This window comes from Myripristis murdjan, chromosome 1, assembly GCF_902150065.1.
Source record: "Myripristis murdjan chromosome 1, fMyrMur1.1, whole genome shotgun sequence".
In the NCBI taxonomy this organism is placed as follows: domain Eukaryota; kingdom Metazoa; phylum Chordata; class Actinopteri; order Holocentriformes; family Holocentridae; genus Myripristis; species Myripristis murdjan.
Window position 1 is genome coordinate 29,497,514 of NC_043980.1, and position 19,274 is coordinate 29,516,787.

Consider the following 19,274-nt stretch of genomic DNA (forward strand, 5'->3'; position numbering starts at 1 on the left):
CCTGTTGATCCAGTGCAGAGTCATGCACCACATGTGATAATGCACTTGAAACCTTAAAGTATTTGAAAGAAACTTAAATATTCCAAATTAAACCACTGATTGTTGCATTAACAAGCTTGCTAAATTGGCAGGGCTTTTTAACTGTCCAATAGACCAGTTAATGAGAGAATTTAAAAGATACAGCGATTGCCAAAATGTAACGAGGCTCTTAAAGATAACAGTCTCCCTGTTGACCTGGGCAGAGTAAAGAACATTAATTTGGCAATCTAAATCACCAGCTGTTATTTTTCAAATTTGGGTCAATATCACCTCAATAAAAACAGACACTCAGTGAAACTACTGCGCATCCCACATTTAGTGAATGATCACCTATCCAAACGCACACGCACACTGCACCACCGGGTCGTTTTTAATTTACTATTTTTTATTAATGTATTTTTTTGTTAATCTTTATTCTACAGAATAAAAACAGAGACGCAATAATACAACTTACTTCACATACAAGCAAATAAACAAAGACAAAAAGGGAGAGAAAAAAAACTGGGTTGTACATTCCCAACTCCTTCCTAAACCAAATTACAAATCTAATCAAACTTTATTGAAGAGCATCCTTCAAACAATGCCAGTCCAAAAAGAAAAAAAAAAAAATCCATATTCTTCCTCACAGTGACATTAAAAATGTTTCAGAAGGCGCCCATGTTTCAGCATAGTCCAAGTTATTATCTTGTAAACTAAAAGCTTCCTTTTCCAATTAAATCATTTCCATAGCCTCGGTGATCCATTCTTTCTGAGTGCATGAAAGTGACTAGATCCAGTTGTTCATTATTACCTTCTCTGTGACTACACATAGTGACAGAAATATATTTTTCACTCTTTGCAGACACTTCATTGAAGCTAGTTTGTACAGTTTACATGACTGTGGTTTGAGCAGTATCGTTATATTAGTATGTGACATCGCCTGCTTAGTTATATCAAACCACAGATCCTTGGTTTTACTTCAGTCCCATGTATTGTCCTCACATATTCCCATTTTGGGCCATAATACAGTCTGTTAAGTATTTTAAATTGCCTAAATTTATTATTTGTGCAACCAAAGGGTCGCACGGCATTTTTCCATATATCTTCCAAAGAAATCTCATCCTCTGTTTTGGGGAGATCTCTGTTCCATTTCATTGCACAAATCTAGATAAGTTACTGGTGCTGTCATTCAGTATTGCATAAAATATCTTAACTATGTTTTTGTTGTGCAGGTTATGATTAAATAATGAGATCTGAAATTTATTTGTATCATTATTCAGTTTGTCCATGAGAATGCTCTTTTTACGAGACTGCTGTGAAGTCATGTAATTTATGTATTCACCATTTGAAATGCCATATTCAGAGGTTAGTTCATTAAAAGTTTTAAAGTGGTGATTTGACAATATGTGCCAAAGCTTAGTAATACCATTGTCTTTCCATTTAGTCCATTTTATAATCTTTATGTTTACTGTTATATTAGGGTTCTGCCATAATGGTTGATTTATTGAAGTGGCAGTGCTAATTTTAAGGATCTTTGTACATGATTTTAATATATATTTAATCATGATTCAGTTGGACTTGCATGATTTCCTTTGGGAGTGTTGTCATAAAATAGAGACAATTCATGTCAGTGTTCAAGCATGGTGACATATTTTCTTCTGTGTATTTCCAGTCTGTAGAAACAGAGGGATCCAATAATTCACTGACTTGATGACAACCAAATGATAAGTAATAATGGAAGAAATTGGGCAAGCATAGTTTAATTTACTTTGTTCACATAATCTAAGTTTTCTTTTCACTCAGCACTCCTGTTCTCAACTATGAAAGATTATGTCGGGTGAGAGATGGAACGTCTGTCCTTTCTGAGGAGATAAAAAAGAAACCCATTTCCACTTCCTAGCTTTCTTGTCTGTCCTAAGAGATAAGTTATGATGTATAATGGATGTGATTTTCTGAACATGGTCCCTCTATACACCCTATAGCATAGACTATTGATTCTCTGAGACTCTCTCTTTCATTTGGAGACCGAATCACTCTCCTTGCAACTGTAATGGCCAAATATTTAATAAAACATAGTCATAATGATAAGGACATCTGGATTGCCTGTCTCTTTATAATCCGGTACAGAGGCTGTGCACGTATACCTGCTGATGACATCAAGGACTGCCTAAACAGAAAGTGAAGCTAGTTCAGTCAGGACACTCTGCAGATGCTGTAAGCTGATTGGTTTTCTCATTGGTGTGCTTTTCAGAGTTAACTAGTCTTCACCTCACTCCCTAGATTCAAAGCCTTTTAAATGACATGTCAGCTTACCTTGACTGGTAGCTTCTCTGGCTGCCCCACTGCTGCTTCGCTGCATGACAATGATGGCATTAACCCACATCCTCCACAGCTCCACATGCTGTATTGATGCTCAGCAAGGGGACTGTGGCTGTCCCAATGAAATCAATTTATGTGCCGCCGCCGTGTTAGAAATAATGGGATGTAGCCAAATGTTTATTCATATGATCAAAGTGTTATGCTCAAATCCATCAGCAATAGTTCTCACAGGCAGAATACATTCATCTCTCCTCCCTGTGTCAAGGTCCTCACGCCTTTGAGCCTGAGCCTCTTCACTCTTTCACTGGAGCCCCGGCCCAGTTGATCCGTCAGGCTCCTGTTATTACGGTCATCGTTATTCACAACACTCATCACGACTGAGTGCTGTACACAGATGACATTTTATTTTGGTCAAATCTAGCAATCTATGCCACACCTTCTGTTACTCTGTAATGCATTTGGGATTTCATTAGGATTCAAAGTTAATCTGGTCCAAGTCTGCAGTGTTACTCTTCAGTGATAAAAATACAAGCAGCTCCCATCTCCAGCAGATATGTGGTGCAATATTTTACTTATCATGGAATTGAGAAATTGGATTTATTCAGATGGCTAAATCTGCCAAAGTCCTGACAAATCTGATAAATTACAAAAATGAACAGAAACTTTATCAGTTGCCCCTGCTGGCTACTAGAAAAAATCATTCTCTGCAGTAAACATGCACAACTGAATTTTTCAGCAGCACAATGCCATATGCTGGATGATAGGCTAGCAATCAGTGTGTGAGATAAGGGGGCGCTAAGGGGAGCACAGCTCCCCTGGTGGCATGAGCTCCCCTGGCTGGAAACATTGTGAAATTTTGGGGGAGCGGTGCCTGCTCGGTGCCGGCCAGCACCGCATGGTGTGCGTGGCCGCCCGGTCAGGTCTGCCATATCTGGCTGATTATTATTATCAGTTGATTATTGATTGTGCAATGCTGCGATTCGCAGTTAATCGCGTGCATTAAACAATTTTGCAGAAGCAGGAGGACGGCATGATTTACGTCGTATCCACGTTCGCACGCTGCGTGCATGACCGTGCATGTGCTCGTGCATGAGCGCCCGTACCGTACTGGGTCACACCCCCTCCAACTGTGCCAGAGTAATTTTAAGTTGATTTAATTAAACAGTCAAATGTTACTTTGGTGGTCCGTGGATTAATTTTTATCATATGGATTGAGGTTTGCGTAGCCCATATAAATGCTCGGGAAATCTGTTGTTCAAATGAAATTAACCTGATCCATCGGGGCGTTTTATGTAAATATCCTACATTAAGATATTAATGGTCTCACCCGTGTGCAACGAATTTTCTCTTTATAATAATCCTATGTGTGTTCTGTTGTAGGATATTAATACAACGACCAGCAGTTATACAGCATTAGTAAGAGGTGTAGGCTATTAATTCAGGCATAGGACTGTGTGCAGTGCTATTGTTAAGGTGTGCATATGAAGTGGTTCAAACTACCCATTAAAATGCATAGAAATGCAGGAAACTGAATCGTGATGCTTGAAAATCTTCCGCCTTCACTTGCAAATGGCACCAGAGTTATTTTAACAGTTCAGCAGTGATTTAGGAAATTCAAATGTGCAGCAGCTACCATAAAAGTCTTATCTGCCAAACTCAAACTTATTGTGATGCCACAGCAGTCAATAAATACATTTTCTGTATGTGAGTTGTCCCGACTGAGCTAAAATCAGCACAATGGGAGCAAAACCAAAAACCAATAAATAAATAAATAAATAGAAGACCAATGAGACAGCTGGCCCTGATGATGTGTTGAGAAACCCACACCAGCCTGGGTCAACATCTTTTAAAGGTTTCTGGACGGTTCAACCTCTCGGGGGAAAAAAAAAAAAACCTCAGTCCTCTTCCAAAAAGCCTCTTTCCCAAGAAAACAGTGGCTACAGGCCTTCCGCACTCTTACACGAACGGTGAAGTCCTTATCAGTTTGGCTGTGAAGCAAACTCTGGCATGAACGACACAATCATAATTGCAGTGCACCTTACTTTAAAACACCCAGGAAGCCTTAAGGCCTTTGCCAGATTGTTGCTTGGAGGATTTATCACTGCTTTTAACACCTTGCAGCCAAACGTCCTTTTCTTTAAGTTAAACCAAATGTCAGTCAAGCCATATCACTCAGTTTTGATTAACAGGACCCAGCAAATCGTAGACATTATCTGAGGCTAAAGTCATTAACAGAGGTCAAGCTTAAAAATTAATCACAAAAGTGTGAGAATAAAAACCACACACTCCAGATAAATATGGGGCTCTTTGACACATTTCGCTTATTGCTTCATCAGGCAATAAAAAAAATTATTGTACTTATTTTTAAGTTTTCTCAAGACACTACCTTTTTTGGACATATTACACAGGCAACAACATCTCTAGTTGTAGCTGGAGGTTAAGGTTTGGAGTTTGTACAGTGTTCAGGTTCATTCTTACAAATACTTGGGTGCACACACCGACTATAGTCTTATAGTCATGCACGAGGATTCAGTTCCAGTTCATGCTTTCCAATTCCTGCATGGACTTGGGTTGAACAAAGGGTAATGATGTCACTTTATCATGCTGTGATAGTGTCACTTATTAGTTCAGTTAAACTGAGGGGCAGCATGGCTCAGGGGGTACAGTGGTCCTCTCGTAATCAAATGATTCCTGATTTGATTCCTGGCTCCTCCAGAGAGTGTGTCCCTGAGCAAAAAACTGAACCCCAGCTTGGCAAGCTCGGCACCTTGCATAGAAGCCTCTGCCATCAGTGTGTGAAATGTGTGTGTGTGAATGGATGAATGGCAAACACTGTAAAGTGCTTTGAGTGGTCAGTAGACTAGGAAAGAGCTGTGCTGCTTTCTGAGTATGATATTCTGCCATCAGGCTGACAGGGGTACAAAGGGGTACAAAGACACAAAAGATACTTGAATTGTATAAAAACTCATTCATTCCTTTATCAGCAAGACTACTAAACTGAGGAAAACATCTGGAGGATTGTGTTGTGCAGCATTCATTCCATGTCATATTTATACTGCACAGTGTATGTCCACAATGTATATATTTGTGTTACATGAAAGGAACTTATATTACCTCTTTACTTTTTTGCATCATGTTTTGATGTAAAGTTATGCAGTGGGCTTTCTATCCAGGACAAATCTGTTAGGGGACAAAATAAAGTAATCTTTAACCATGAGCCTGTCCTGCACTAAGTTATGACCCCAGGCATAAACATATTATTCATTCATTTAGGGCCACATAAGCATGGGCCTATATAATTCAAGGATTTCTGTAAATTAATTACATTAGGCAAAATATTGGTTACTTTACAGCATCAGTGAGAGCCTGAACATCTCAGCACTATCTAACCTTTTTTTCTCAATAGATTGTGTATGTATGTGTGTATGCGCTCCACTTTATCAATAACTGTCTCCCTCTGAGTCAACTCGAATTAGACTCCAGAGTATAATAACATATTGAATGCTTTCCAATAAAGAATTAATAGTCATCATTGTAAACCAAGGAGAGTGGTGTGTGTGTGTAATATAGAGAAAGAAGAACAAGCAAAGAGGGCAGGAGATGATAAAAACCAAAATATCATGCTACATAAAGGGGCATGAGACCCCGAAATGGATTTTTGATTTGCTAACTAATAGATAGGGGTTGGCAAAGATGGAAGAAAATAATTGTCTGCATTACAGCTACGCTTTAGGGCATGTTGTATAGGTTTCTGCTTTTTGAAAGCATCGGACATGCATGAATGCACACTGTAAATGTATTAAATAATTGTACATATTATAAGTATTTCAAATTGACCCCAAGCTTCTCATAACACAGTGCATGTAACTTTACAAAATACGAAGATTTTGAATGCAGTATTTGCATATCAGTTCTAGATGGTAGCTGGGAACCAATATATGACAGAAATGCCATTCTTTAAGGTGGTCACATGGTCTACTTCTGTTTATTATAATATTACAACACAACACAGTAATGATAATATTTTAATTTATAGAACATTTATTGAAACAATGGTACAAAGTGCTTTAGGCAAAACAAAACAGAATAAAATCAGAGGCAAAATAAATACCTACATAAATTGTACATAAATTGTGATTAGACCCTTTGGTAAAAGTGAGTTTGAGGAAGTGATTTAAAAGAAGACTGATTTAGTGAGCCCAAGGCTGTCAGGTATAAATTCATTATTTTCAGATATTTGTACAGATGAGTGTGCAGGTTCATCAGGTTCTCTCATTGCTCAGTATAGATCAGCATCACAAGAAGGAAATGGAGTGGGCGAGACAGAAAGTGAGAAGACAACCAATTATTGGGGGAAAAAAATGCCTGGCTTGTAAATTGTGATGATTTGATAATGCACTTGTTCTGAGCATAACTGGTCGAGGGAGAGAGAGAGAGATACAGACAGACAGGCAGCGTGATGGACTGACAGAACCAAATGCAGACAGACAGGTAATTCACCAGGGCGCAGCAGCAAGTGGAGAGAGGTTTGAGTTGAGTTTACGAAGTCAGTAGAGGAGAGCACATGTCACGCCTTATGGACGCTGAGCCGAGTAACACTGGAGTTTGTTTTCTTTGCATTGCCCCATGGCACCCGGAGGTGCTGAGGAACAGAACATGCTACACAGCAGCATACTAAAACATGTCTGGGAAAGGAGGGCACACACATACATACAGAATATAAATGAAAATTTATATTCATTTATTTAAAAAAAAAAAAAAAAAAAAGCACATACACACACACACACGCACACACACACACACAAGAAAGAAAAATCTTATCAAAATTTTTCAAACACATATGTATGCTTGAACTTCTTAAACAACTCCACACTACTCCACATTGGCCTGTTATTTCATTATATTATGTCATTTTATACCATGCTATAATATCATCTTAAATGTTATGTTTTGCCACATATCTATGTGTGTGTGTGTGTGTGTGTGTGTACAGTATGAGGATTCTGCTTCTATATTTGTGTGCTGTCAGAATTATCCTCAGAGAGCTCCCATCATCATAACAACCAGAGACTAGATGTCATCTTGAGTCTCCTTCATTGCTAATGTAACCCCGTACACACAAACACTCGCAAACACACACACATTTGTGATGCCATGACATGATAAATATTGGATGATTACATAACATCATATACATTATTTACTGCTGTTGGCGCTGTATCACAGACGGGTGAGGACATTTTCTGACACAACTATCAAGCATTTCTTTCTGTTTGTGTGCATGTGTGTGTGTGTGTGTGTGTGTAATACTTTACACACTAACACACGGTGGTGCGAGAAGCAGAGGGAGTGAGACATGCTTCTGGAAACAACTATCTGCCTATACGTGTAAGGTTACACACCATGTACAAAACTGAGCAAATTTGTGAAGTGGCTCATTCAACAATTACCTCTGCCAGGAAGGTTATGTTTTCACCTGTTCATTTTTCTGTCTGTCAGCTTTATATCTAAAAAAAAAAAAAATGAAATTGGGTGGACTGATAGGCCTTGAGCCAAGCAGTAATTGATTTGGTTTTGGTAGTGATGCAGATCTGGAATTTAATGATTGGTTTGAGAAATTTGAGAAATCAATTTAACTTAAAATTGAAGTGAAAGGACATCTTTTGGTGTAGCAACAAGTTGGATAATTGCTCAGTGCTGGCAGGGGTTTGCATTCTCGGAGTGCTTTTTAGGTAAATGCAGTGATGTAGTGGGAACTAAAAACTTGGCTGACTATAACCCCAAGTTGGGGATTATCATAAGGTCAGCCATCATTAACGCAGTTTGACAACAAGAATAATATTTCAAAATATTTTTTCAGTTTTTTTGCTCGTGTTATACACCTGATTACAGGGTACAGTTGCCTGAGTCTGGACTGATGACATTTGCATAATGATAATCTATTATCCCCTGATAGTATTCTTTAAGTGTAATGCACACTTTAATCTCAAAAAACTTTTTTTTTTTTTTTTTTTTTTTTTGAAAAGCCAGGACTTGTCACCCACCCCACTATGTCTACTATGTTATTTGTAGTAGTGTCCTGCTGTTCTTATCTCTTGGATTATATGTTTCCCCTATTTAGTTCCTATGTACTCACTCAATTCACAATGTTTTCACAAGGACAGAGACAAAGTAGTAAACATGTAAGTGCCATTTAGTATACGAAGGTAAGTAAGTAGATACTGTAGGTATAACAAAGTATGTAGGTAATAAGTAAATAAAGGCAGCTACTGTTCATCCAGTGGTTCTCATTCATTGCGACAACATGGAAGTATCTGTAATTTGTTTTTACTAAGTCTAAATGCACCATAAGCCAAGAACTGTTTAAAAGTTCACTTTTTTCCATTAACTACAGTGTCATCCATATGAATAAAAATAATAATAATAATTTATTGGTACTAGGTATAGGTACCAAGGTGCAAAAGTCCTTGTACCTCTGGGCCACCCATCTCAATCAATTCAGAGCTGTGTCATTGTTTTGTTGTTGTTGTTGTTTTGGATCATTTATACGTTTTAAATTTTTGACCATTGCGTTACTGAACTTTACTGAGACTTTTTTGGCATGGGAATGAAATGTGCTCAATTTTGTCTATTTATGCACAGAAAGCAAGTTAAAGCAAGAAACTAAGGAACTATGAAAGAAAGAAAGAAAGAAAGAAAGAAAGAAAGAAAGAAAGAAAGAAAGAAAGAAAGAAAGAAAGAAAGAAAATACAATACATAATACATAGATAAGGAAACAGCAACAGCCCCTAAAAAAAGAGACAAGAATTTAACATGACAGTCTAAAGGAGTCTTCCTTTCAGTTGGCTTCCTCTCTGGATTAAAACATTAAGTTACAGTTTTTCTCAATTGCTTAGACACAATTCCTGGAACAACTCACCATTTTCTCAAATCTTCACACACAATTCTAAAAACTCACACCCAACGGTACAAACATCCAACTTCTGGGTCCCAATTAGTTTTTACCCTCAGACAACACACACAAGCTGTCAAAACACAGACTACATGAGTGTTTGCTACACACTGGCAGGATTAATTCAAAACACTGCCACCAAAATGTCTACAATAGGTTTTATTCACAGTATTTCCATATTCAGCACATATACAGGTTCATCAGCATCGGCAACAGCATTAGCATGATCTTGTCTCAGGTCAGGGTCAGGCCATAGTATTTTGTCAACATCACACATTATGTCTGCTCTTGCCAGGCAGCGTAGGAAATAGCCCCTTGTGGACCCAGTATGGCAAGGATGCCACGATTGCTAATAGCTGCACACATGGTGATGCTGCCTCCCCTCTGGCCTGGAACTTGTGTGATTGCTCGGTGTCCAATGATGTTGCGACCCCTTTTGCGCCTTTTTGTCAGATTGAAGCCTGCTTCATCGATAAAGATGTACTCATGAGGGTCAGCCATGGCATCCATCTCAAAGATTCTCTACAGGAGTCAAAAACACACATTTTACTTGCAACACAGTACTGTGTGTATTGGAATGAAAGATGGGCCTTTACTCTGCATACTGTAACATTTCTGTGTTGTATAGCAGTTACCTGCACATATTGGAATCGTTGCTCCTTAACCCTGTCAGTTGCTTCATCCTCTTCCTCTTTGTTGTCCACCAACCTCGGCATGGTTGTGATCCATTGCTCCAAAGCACATGAACATGCCTCCAGGCCCTATTTATTGACCCACAATTCTGACTGGTGTGTTAACAATTTTTAGGCTGAGTGTTTGCACTTAGAGAAAGGTGTGGTCTCTGAGTTTAGGTCATGATAGCTTGAGTTAATTATACTGAGAGCATGTGTTTGCTGAATGGACACATAGTGCAGTGAATGATTTATCTGGCCACTTTTGTGTAAGGTTTTGCAGAAAGAGTTTTGAATATTGAAACATGTGTGGAAACAGGTGAATTGTGTTTATGGTTATGGAAAATGCGTGTGTGCTTCCGGGAATGACAAAAAGGTTTGGGTTTTTGTGCTACAGGAACCAGTTTTTGTGTTTTAGCAATCGAGAAAAACTGTAATCACTTGGGATTTGACTGGCACACAGGAGAGCAATTTACAGAGAGCTGACAGGCAGGCTGACTATCTGCTCAGCTGAAAGACAGATGATATAAAAATCTCAATAATGGTAGCTGAAAAACCTACCAGCTATCAGACAGATTAACTAGGAGGGAAGAGATTTCAAAATGGGCTCGGTCTGTTTTTGTTTTTGTTTTTGTTTTTGGTGTGTGTGTGTGTGTGTGTGTGTGTGTGTGTGTGTGTGTGTGTGTGTGTGCACTTAAACCCACTGACTGCTGTTCATTATGTCAATATGTCAATATTCACCATAAAGTTTGTCCTACAATGAATGAGACGGAATATATGATTAGCCAATCTAATAATATGCAGCAACACACACACACACACACACACACACACACATATAGTCTTCAAAAAGAATTCATTATAGAGAGCAAAAGTAACAAAGCTAGCATGCGCCTTCTGGGTGATATTATTAGTATTTAAGCTTGTTGTCCGCTTATATCATTATGCTGATGATACTCAGTTTTTCATAACTTTAAAGCTTTCTTTTCTATTAGTGTATGGAATCAGTTTTTTTCTTCAGTGTGTGTGTGTGTGCGTGCGTGCGTGCGTGCGTGTGTGCGTGCGTGTGTGTGCGTGTGCGTGGTGGCAGAATGCAACATCGCCCATAACTGACCTGTCAGCAACATATATGAGAATCCTTTGTCTTATATCGTCCAAATTACATTGCCTGGTATTATATCTGACATTATTTTCTCCTGCCTTAAAAAAAATCTACACATCAGTTCACACCTCACAATATATATTTCCACCATTCTGATCCCTTTTGCAAACAAACCTACACAATCACACACACACACTAAGAGCCAGACAGGCCACACACTGAATATCTAGTTGTTATGCTAGTCTTACTGAAACGTTAGAGCAGACTTTACTTTGTATGCAGTGAGGCCTTACAGAGGGACCCACATTCATGATGGCACATAGTGGAGAAAGACAAAAGAGGAAGGATAGGGAGAAAGAGAGAGAGAGTGAGAGAGAGAGAGAGAAGAGAGAGAGAGCAGAATATAGGAGAGAAAGAGTCTACACATATGCATTTTAACAGAGACAGAAAGTTAAGGTAGGAGAATAGGTGACAGGAATATATATGAGACATTTCCATGCAACAGACATTAGAAACAGCAGGTAAGACAATTAGGCTGGGAGAGAGCTGATGCCATGACCGCGCGTCCTTGGCTCCTCGCTGGCTGATTGACCATTGATTGGGCCATTATCAGCAGGTAAACATTGCAGATACACAAGGCACTCAGGGAAAGATGAACACTTGCTAGCAGCTGGGGGTGGATGCAGGGCTTCCATGTGTCCATCCATGCAGGCACGCGTCCATCAATATCTAACCAACATTTCAAGTATTTTTTTACACATGCAATCGATTTCCCCTCACTTCTCATTTTCTCTTCACTGTTTTCTTTCTCATCCATGTTGACATGGAGGTTTTGATCTGCCACTGGAGTGGATTCACAACAAACAGTCTCATTGTTTCTCTTCTGCAGCCCCTCCAACACACACACACACACACACACACACACACCTACAGCATTTCATTATCCCCTTCTTCTTCCTTCTCGTTCACCCTCAGTTCAATCCTTTGTTCACCAGCCTGTTACTGCACTTGTGTGGCACTGTTTCTGTTCCCTTTATCTCCATGTATTTGCCCTATGTTGTTGTAGCTTTGGCAGCTCTCCTGTCAGACTGACTGGAAGAATTACCATGAAAGAGTAACAAAGGGAGAAAGCAGTGAGCTCAAAGGAGACAGAGAGTGTGGGGGGGTTATGTTTCAGTCATCTCCTGTCGCCTCCTTTCCCTCCTTAACCTCTACAACTCGGTAGGTTTGTCACTGTCTCATCGAGCTTTATTGAAGATTTTGGTAGAGGTCCTGAAATTTCCAAAGATATCAGATATGTCCTGCTGAATTACAGGCAATTACATGTTTGTTTGTTTTTTTTTTTAATTTCATGTCAAGAGACATAAAACAATGGCATCTTGGGTTTGAATATTTCACTCAATATAAGTGTGATGTTGCCTCAGTGAAGCGTTGCAACCAGCAGATATAGAACAGGGGTGTGACATTGTCATGCAGCATTGAAACAAATTTTTTTCTCTGACTTTGAAGCTACTTAGAGGTAAATTTATAGGAAAAATTGGAGCTCCAGGCGCGAATTTGGACTATAATGGCTAGCAGTGGTGAGGTGCATCACTTTCCTCAAGTTTTGTCAAGTCGACTCAGTGATGGAAAAACTAACAGAATGAGGCAAATCCATAGTCCTCAACCTCATTTCACCTGTGAGCAAGAAAAATAGTTTTTTTCTTTCTTTTTAGATGTTGTCTTGGATGTGCATCAGTCACAGAAAAGCGACTGTTGTGCTGCTGTAAACAAGTGTGTGGAAGAAAAATGCTAGATAAAAGGAACTGTATTTGAGATTACAGAGGACAATGAAAGGAAACAGAGACGAAGAGAGGAGAGAAGAAGGTGGTACTGAAATTTTTATTTTTTCAAAAATGCTCCAGATAGGAGGAGGAAGGGTAACTGATGCAAAGAAATTGTATAAGGTCAGGAGATTTGAGATGAAACACCTAGTATGCTATGGTTACACTGATTGCTCATCTAGTCTGATTACACTGACGGCTCCTAACCATCGTGGCTGATGTGGCATTTGCAGTGTTATGTAAGTCAAAGGCCTTTGGGAGAGGGATAGAGGATGGCCCTGAAATTGCTGCAGAAATCATGTGTGTGTGTGGTGTAGTGCTTGTCTATAAGTGGCTTGTGTGTGTACAGAAGCCCGTTTCTGTTCGTTTTGAAGCTCATGACCCCCTGTGGGGAATATGAGGCATTTGGAACAGAAAGTATGCTCTGCTGTGGATGGGAAATCAGAAGCCAGGCTTGTAAACATACAACAACAACAATAACAACAACAACAACAACAACAATAACAACAACAACAACAATAACAATAATAATAATAATAATAATAAGGATACCACACTGGCGGAAGTCTTTCCATGTACTGCATCCTCACACACACATGCACACACGCAAGCATAAACACACCTTACCTGTAACAGCAGTCCTTCAGTGCACCATTAGTATACAGCAGGGGAAACAGAAGTTTAACCATAAGGAGGGATAAGACTAGCTTATGCAGAGACGGGCTGACGCAGATCATAAGTTACCGATTGATTGGCACAACTTGATTTATAAATGAGCCAAGGGGAGCCTTGAGGGTCATCTGATTCATTCTCATGAATGCAAATACCAAGAGAACACTAGAGAGACTGCCTTCACGTCTGTCACACGCAAAACATGCAATTTTCATAACCATGTGTGCTATTTGGGGGAAAAAAAAAAAAACTTTATTACCATCTTAAATGTGTCTGGAATTTGAAACACACACACACACACACACACAAATACACACACACTTGTGCACACACTCATAAATATATGTACAGAGAGACAGATAACAATGTGATTTCTGCCATATCTCCACCTCTGGTGATTTATCTAAGTGTAACTTCCACTTCCTGTACGACACAGTCCACTCCACAGCTCCATGCTGATGTGGTGAGTGGAGTTAAAAATTAGATGTATTGGAGCACAGTTGTCCATTATAGAACAATTCAGTGTTAAAAAATAGATGTAGGCCCTCAGAATGAACCAAAATTTCTGCATGTTGTCCCACGCTGGTCTACGTGTGGTGTATCTCTGTTGGAGTCTGAGTGTGTATTGGCATATGGCTGTTTCTGTGTCTACTCTGGGGTTGGTGTGTGTGTACAAACATATAGTGCCATTGTCCATATGTGGGTGTGTGCATCTATTTGTTTGTCTCTATAGTATTTTTATATACTTTATAATACTATTTTTTTGCCGCTTGATGTCTTTGTTTGTACAAAGAAAAGGGAAACCAAATCGTTGCTCCTGTAAGGTGTGTGTGTTTGTGTGGGTGTCAGAAATGATGCTATGATTGTATGCTTTCTATTCTGTGATTGTTGGTATAGCACTCCCTAAAAATAGCCGCCTTGTGGATTTCCTGTTGGCATTTGCCATCAGATGCTGTATTTGATTTCTGTTTCTGTACAGGACCTGTTCATTTGTTGATACTTGCCTGAGGAGGATACCTTTAATGCAGTTAAAATACATACATTCAAACATATAATATAATATGTATACTTTGAAGTGGGAACAGGACTGGACTTCCTTTTCACTGCTGTACTTCTTGGTCTTACACCTATACTTTACTCCTGATGGTGCACATCTATTGAAAGTGCGTGTGTGTGTGTGTGTGTGTGTGTGAGAGAGAGAGAGAGAGAGAGAGAGAGAGAGAGAGAGAGAGAGAACAATAAACAAAAGAAAAGCGTGACTTCATGATGATACCATTTTATTCCAAAGTATCCCAGTAAATACACAGGAGCTTTGGATCTGAACAACCATAAACAACGTGATAGAAATATACAACCCATTCACTGGGAGCTGGCACAGTTCCTGTTTGTGTTTAAGCTCATTTGTCTCTTTTTCACTGCCGGGCCGGGAGGGGGGGGGGATACATGGAACCTTCTGTAACCTGAGACTTGCCAGAACCTGTGAAGTTTAGGGACTGCCCTTTGTTTCCTCTTCCACTGCATGGAGAACCAACCATGAAGGGGGTACAAAGTACCCATATACAAAAATCTGAGTTTTAATCTTTTTAAAATGCACTTTTTCATTTCTAATAGACTAACAAAGCTCCCACTGAATATCATAAAACTTCAATTAAAAGACAAGTTAAATCAAAGCAGCTGTGATATCTCAGGGTACGTAATATAATTCAACCCCCACACCCCACCCACACCCGGTATGTCGTTTGTTAAACAGTGCACATATGATATATATATTAATATTGATAAGCGCATGTATCTGTTAATTTGTCCAATTAGCAGTTTGTATTGTTCTGCTTGTTTATTTTTGCAGTCTGTTGTTTAGGGCTGGCTGCGTGATGTTGCAGTCCTCTGATAGCTCAAGTCACTGCTTGGACTAATCGAGCTCAACAGCCCTGTTAGCTCCTATTAAAAGGTCTTGGAACTCATATTTTGGTATCCCCCACTGAGCAGAGCTGAAATCAGGTTCCAGGAAGCTGCAGCCATGTTGGTGCTCTTGCAAAAGCTTCCAGAGCTCGTGACGCTGGCTCCAGGGCACACCGCGAGAAGTTCTTGCAGTTGAAAAGGGCCAATTGTGAACAGCCTCAGGACTTTGCTTTGTACACAGATTGTTTAGGCTCAATTATGTGTCATGGTTTCTACTCAAGATATTCACTTGATAACGTTCCTTTCTCTCCATGCTGTTGCTGAATTTCCTTTCCTTCCACATATGGAACAGTGCTGACCTGCAAAATGTGTGTGTGTCAAGCCGGGCTTAAACTTTTGGGCCAATTTATCCCCAATTCACTCCTTGTGACAATCAGAGGAGAATTATTGTGACTATTTTCAAATCTTGTATTGTGTCCATGTTTGAGATTAGAGAGAAAGACATCTGTGAAGTTTCTCTTTATATGTGTGATGCAAACCAATATCAAAATTGGTTAGGATTTTAAAACTGTAGTCTAAGCCTGGCCTTGAGGAGAGGAGGAGGGGGCGCCTTAGAGAAGCTGTTCCAGCTGAGGTAACCTGCTGCCTGCCTAATCATAGATAATATCTACAGTGAGTGTTTGGACTGACACTGAGGAAATAATATTAACACTGTAACACAGTTAACCAAACAACAGTTGCTGCTCAAAAATTGGAAAAATCATTCATATTCAACATTATAATGGCTTCTGCGATGAGCAAACATACTGTACACACAGCACGTGTAAACACCCACAAATGTACACGCACACACAAAGTAAGCACCGTCATTGGCTATATACAGTAAGGCCGTCATCTTTTCTGTTCAGTGCTGGCTACACATTTGCAAAAAGACACTGAGCTACAGGGGAGAAATAAAGACTCACACTTCATGTAGCTGGCAAGCAGACAGACAGCAGGAAAGCTGAAAACACAACAGCATACAAAGTGCATTACAACACACTTTTTCCAAGAAGATGTACAGATGTCAAATTTATCTGTTAAAAATTACCCATTCAAATAAAATTAATGTTACCAAGACCAAGTGAATGTTAGCTTGGAAAAAAAAATAATAAAAAACACATTTTGCGCTATAATACAGAAAAACAAATGCAAATGATTTGGTACATCACAGTAGTTCCATTTAAAGTCACACTAGGCAAGAATTGATAAAAACACACTCGTCTTAGTAATCACATTGTAGGGCTGCAATACAGAGCAGCATTCCATCCTTTCTAATTGAAACCTTGTGGATTTGCCCGATTCGCCCAAATTAAATTCTGTTGGGAAATCTTCTCCGCCTACATGAGGTGATGAGTTGAAAGTTAATGGGACAAGGAATTGTAACATGGATTTTTTTTTATTATTATTAAAATGATCTAGGTGTAAAAAAAAAAAAAAATGACATGAAACTCTGACAACCTGAGGTGCTTTCTATGCAGACAGAGAAAACCTTCTTTTACATGTAAGAGTGGGGGTGAGCTAATCACAACACAACCTCAGTTTTTATTGTTCCAGCCTCTTTTCGACTGCACCTCTTATCGTCTGTCAGCCTTAAAAAACAGCAGGGAGCGTCAATTCACAAAACATCATTCTTGTGCTGTTGCTTGATATAAATCCAGTTTTACAGAGTATTATTTTACCAATCTAATGTGACTGCTCAAATCAACTCTACTACCACAAGCAAGTGAGCTCTACATCAGAGTTAGCTATAATAAGCATGGGCTCTCTGCTGCTGGTGACTACATGGCATGAGATCACCAGAGCTGAGAGGGTTCATCCTCTAAGTAGCATGAATGGGCTTTCCTGATAATATGCTCAGCACAAGCCATTGCAGTCTGCCCCATAGATTGTGAAATATCAAATTCAACATTTGGCCTGAGGGGTGGTGCGAGAGGAAAGGTGACGGTGACACCAAAACGGATAGGGTTCCTTGTTTGGGGAGCATGGGTATGCACAGCAAATGACTTGACAGTTCATCCATTTCATTAAGAAAGATGCTGTGTACAAGTCACATGTTTGGCCTGAAGGCAGTGCTAGAGCAGGGGTGGGAACCTCTGACCTCCAGACCATGTGCAGCCCACGAGACCATTTGATCTGGCCCACAAGACAATCCATACATATGAAAAAACTCATCAAAAATGCTTTACTCAGCAATTGCTTTTTTCTGAAATAAAATAAATGAACATCAAACAGTAGACAAACACATCCTTCCGGGTGGCCGCTTCTTGCTGGATGCCTGTCACCGAGAAAATAGCCTAGATGCCAAAATTGGTGCTTCAGATCGCATTTGATCCTGTGTGAATGGCCCATTTGGTTAAATATGGGCACGGAAAGGAAGCGGGCAGGGCTTCAAGACGCATGCCAAGTTTTCTGGTGAGTAAGCTAATAGCTAAGAATCTGAAACTTCATTCAGAAAGAGAATTTGTGACAGAGTGTCTTGTTGCCGCTGCAGGGTTGTTAGTGCTGGACAAAGTAAGAATTTCCATTTGTCTCAAAAAGACATTCCGGAGAGGATTACTGATACAGCATAAGGTATTGAAAAAACACTGTGGGACGCTGCAAGAAATTGCCAGTTTTACCTCTCTGCCTTGCAATGAAACAATGTCCTGAGGATTTTCCTATTGTGTGAAAACTGCCTCAAGACTGACTGACCCAAACATGGAAAACCAGCTACAAGCACCATCGTCATCACCACCATCTGACATCAGACGCTTCACAAAGAGAAGCAGCTCCAGCCATCGCAGTAAGATTAGTATTTAATAATTAAATTCTTATCATTTATAATATTAATGAAATTTTTGAGATCAAGTTTAATTTAATATTTTGTACGGCCCTCAAAGGATGTTCTAAAAATTTAAATACCCCTTGATAAGAAAAAGGTTCCAACTCCTGTGCAAGAGGAAATCTCACAATTTCACCACGATCGAGTATCAATGCACTCACCAACTAGAAAATGTGCTCAGTAGAGCGCAAACCTGTGCCAAGGTGGCAGGTCAGGTATTCCATCACATTCATAGAAAACTTTAAAAACTTTATTAAACTTTATTAACAATATCAACGCTACCTCCAGTCCAGTCGAAGAAAGAAAAGGAAACATATAGTAACAAGAACCTGCTTGACAGTCATCACGTCCTCCCTTCTTCTTGATACTGTCACCACGTTGAGATACTTTGCATATCAAAAATCACCAATCACTTCTCTTCTTGACTGAAAGCCATTTCTCACTCAGGCAGCAAGCTATCCATGTGACTTGAACACATACACCTCCCCATCCACACAATCCTGTGTGAAAACTAGCTGGCTTTATTATGGGGAGAAGTTAGATTGTTCGTCTAGACTCAGTACATAGAGTCTCTGTCCTGACCGGCTGTACTGCAGGCACACAGAATGGCTCATTGTTTTTCCAAGGCTTTAAACCTTTAACAAGATACCTGTCTTGTCCCTAACAGAGGTTACTTGCCTTGAGCGTGCGTCGGGAAAATGTGAATAACACTGTCACTGTTTTCTCAAGTTGGCACATAATTTATGGATTGCTTGGTAGCTTGGTTTCTTGATCGTTCCTGGGAGGATAGATACCAAGAAAACTCACATCAGAGCTGTCAGTGTCTTTTTTCCCAGATTCCAAGGAAAGAGCACACAAACCTGGAAATTGCTCCCCAAAATGGCATCTCACAGTTTTGGAATGATACAAAATGGCCAATACTAATCTAGTTTATCTAGTTAATCTAAAGGTGTAT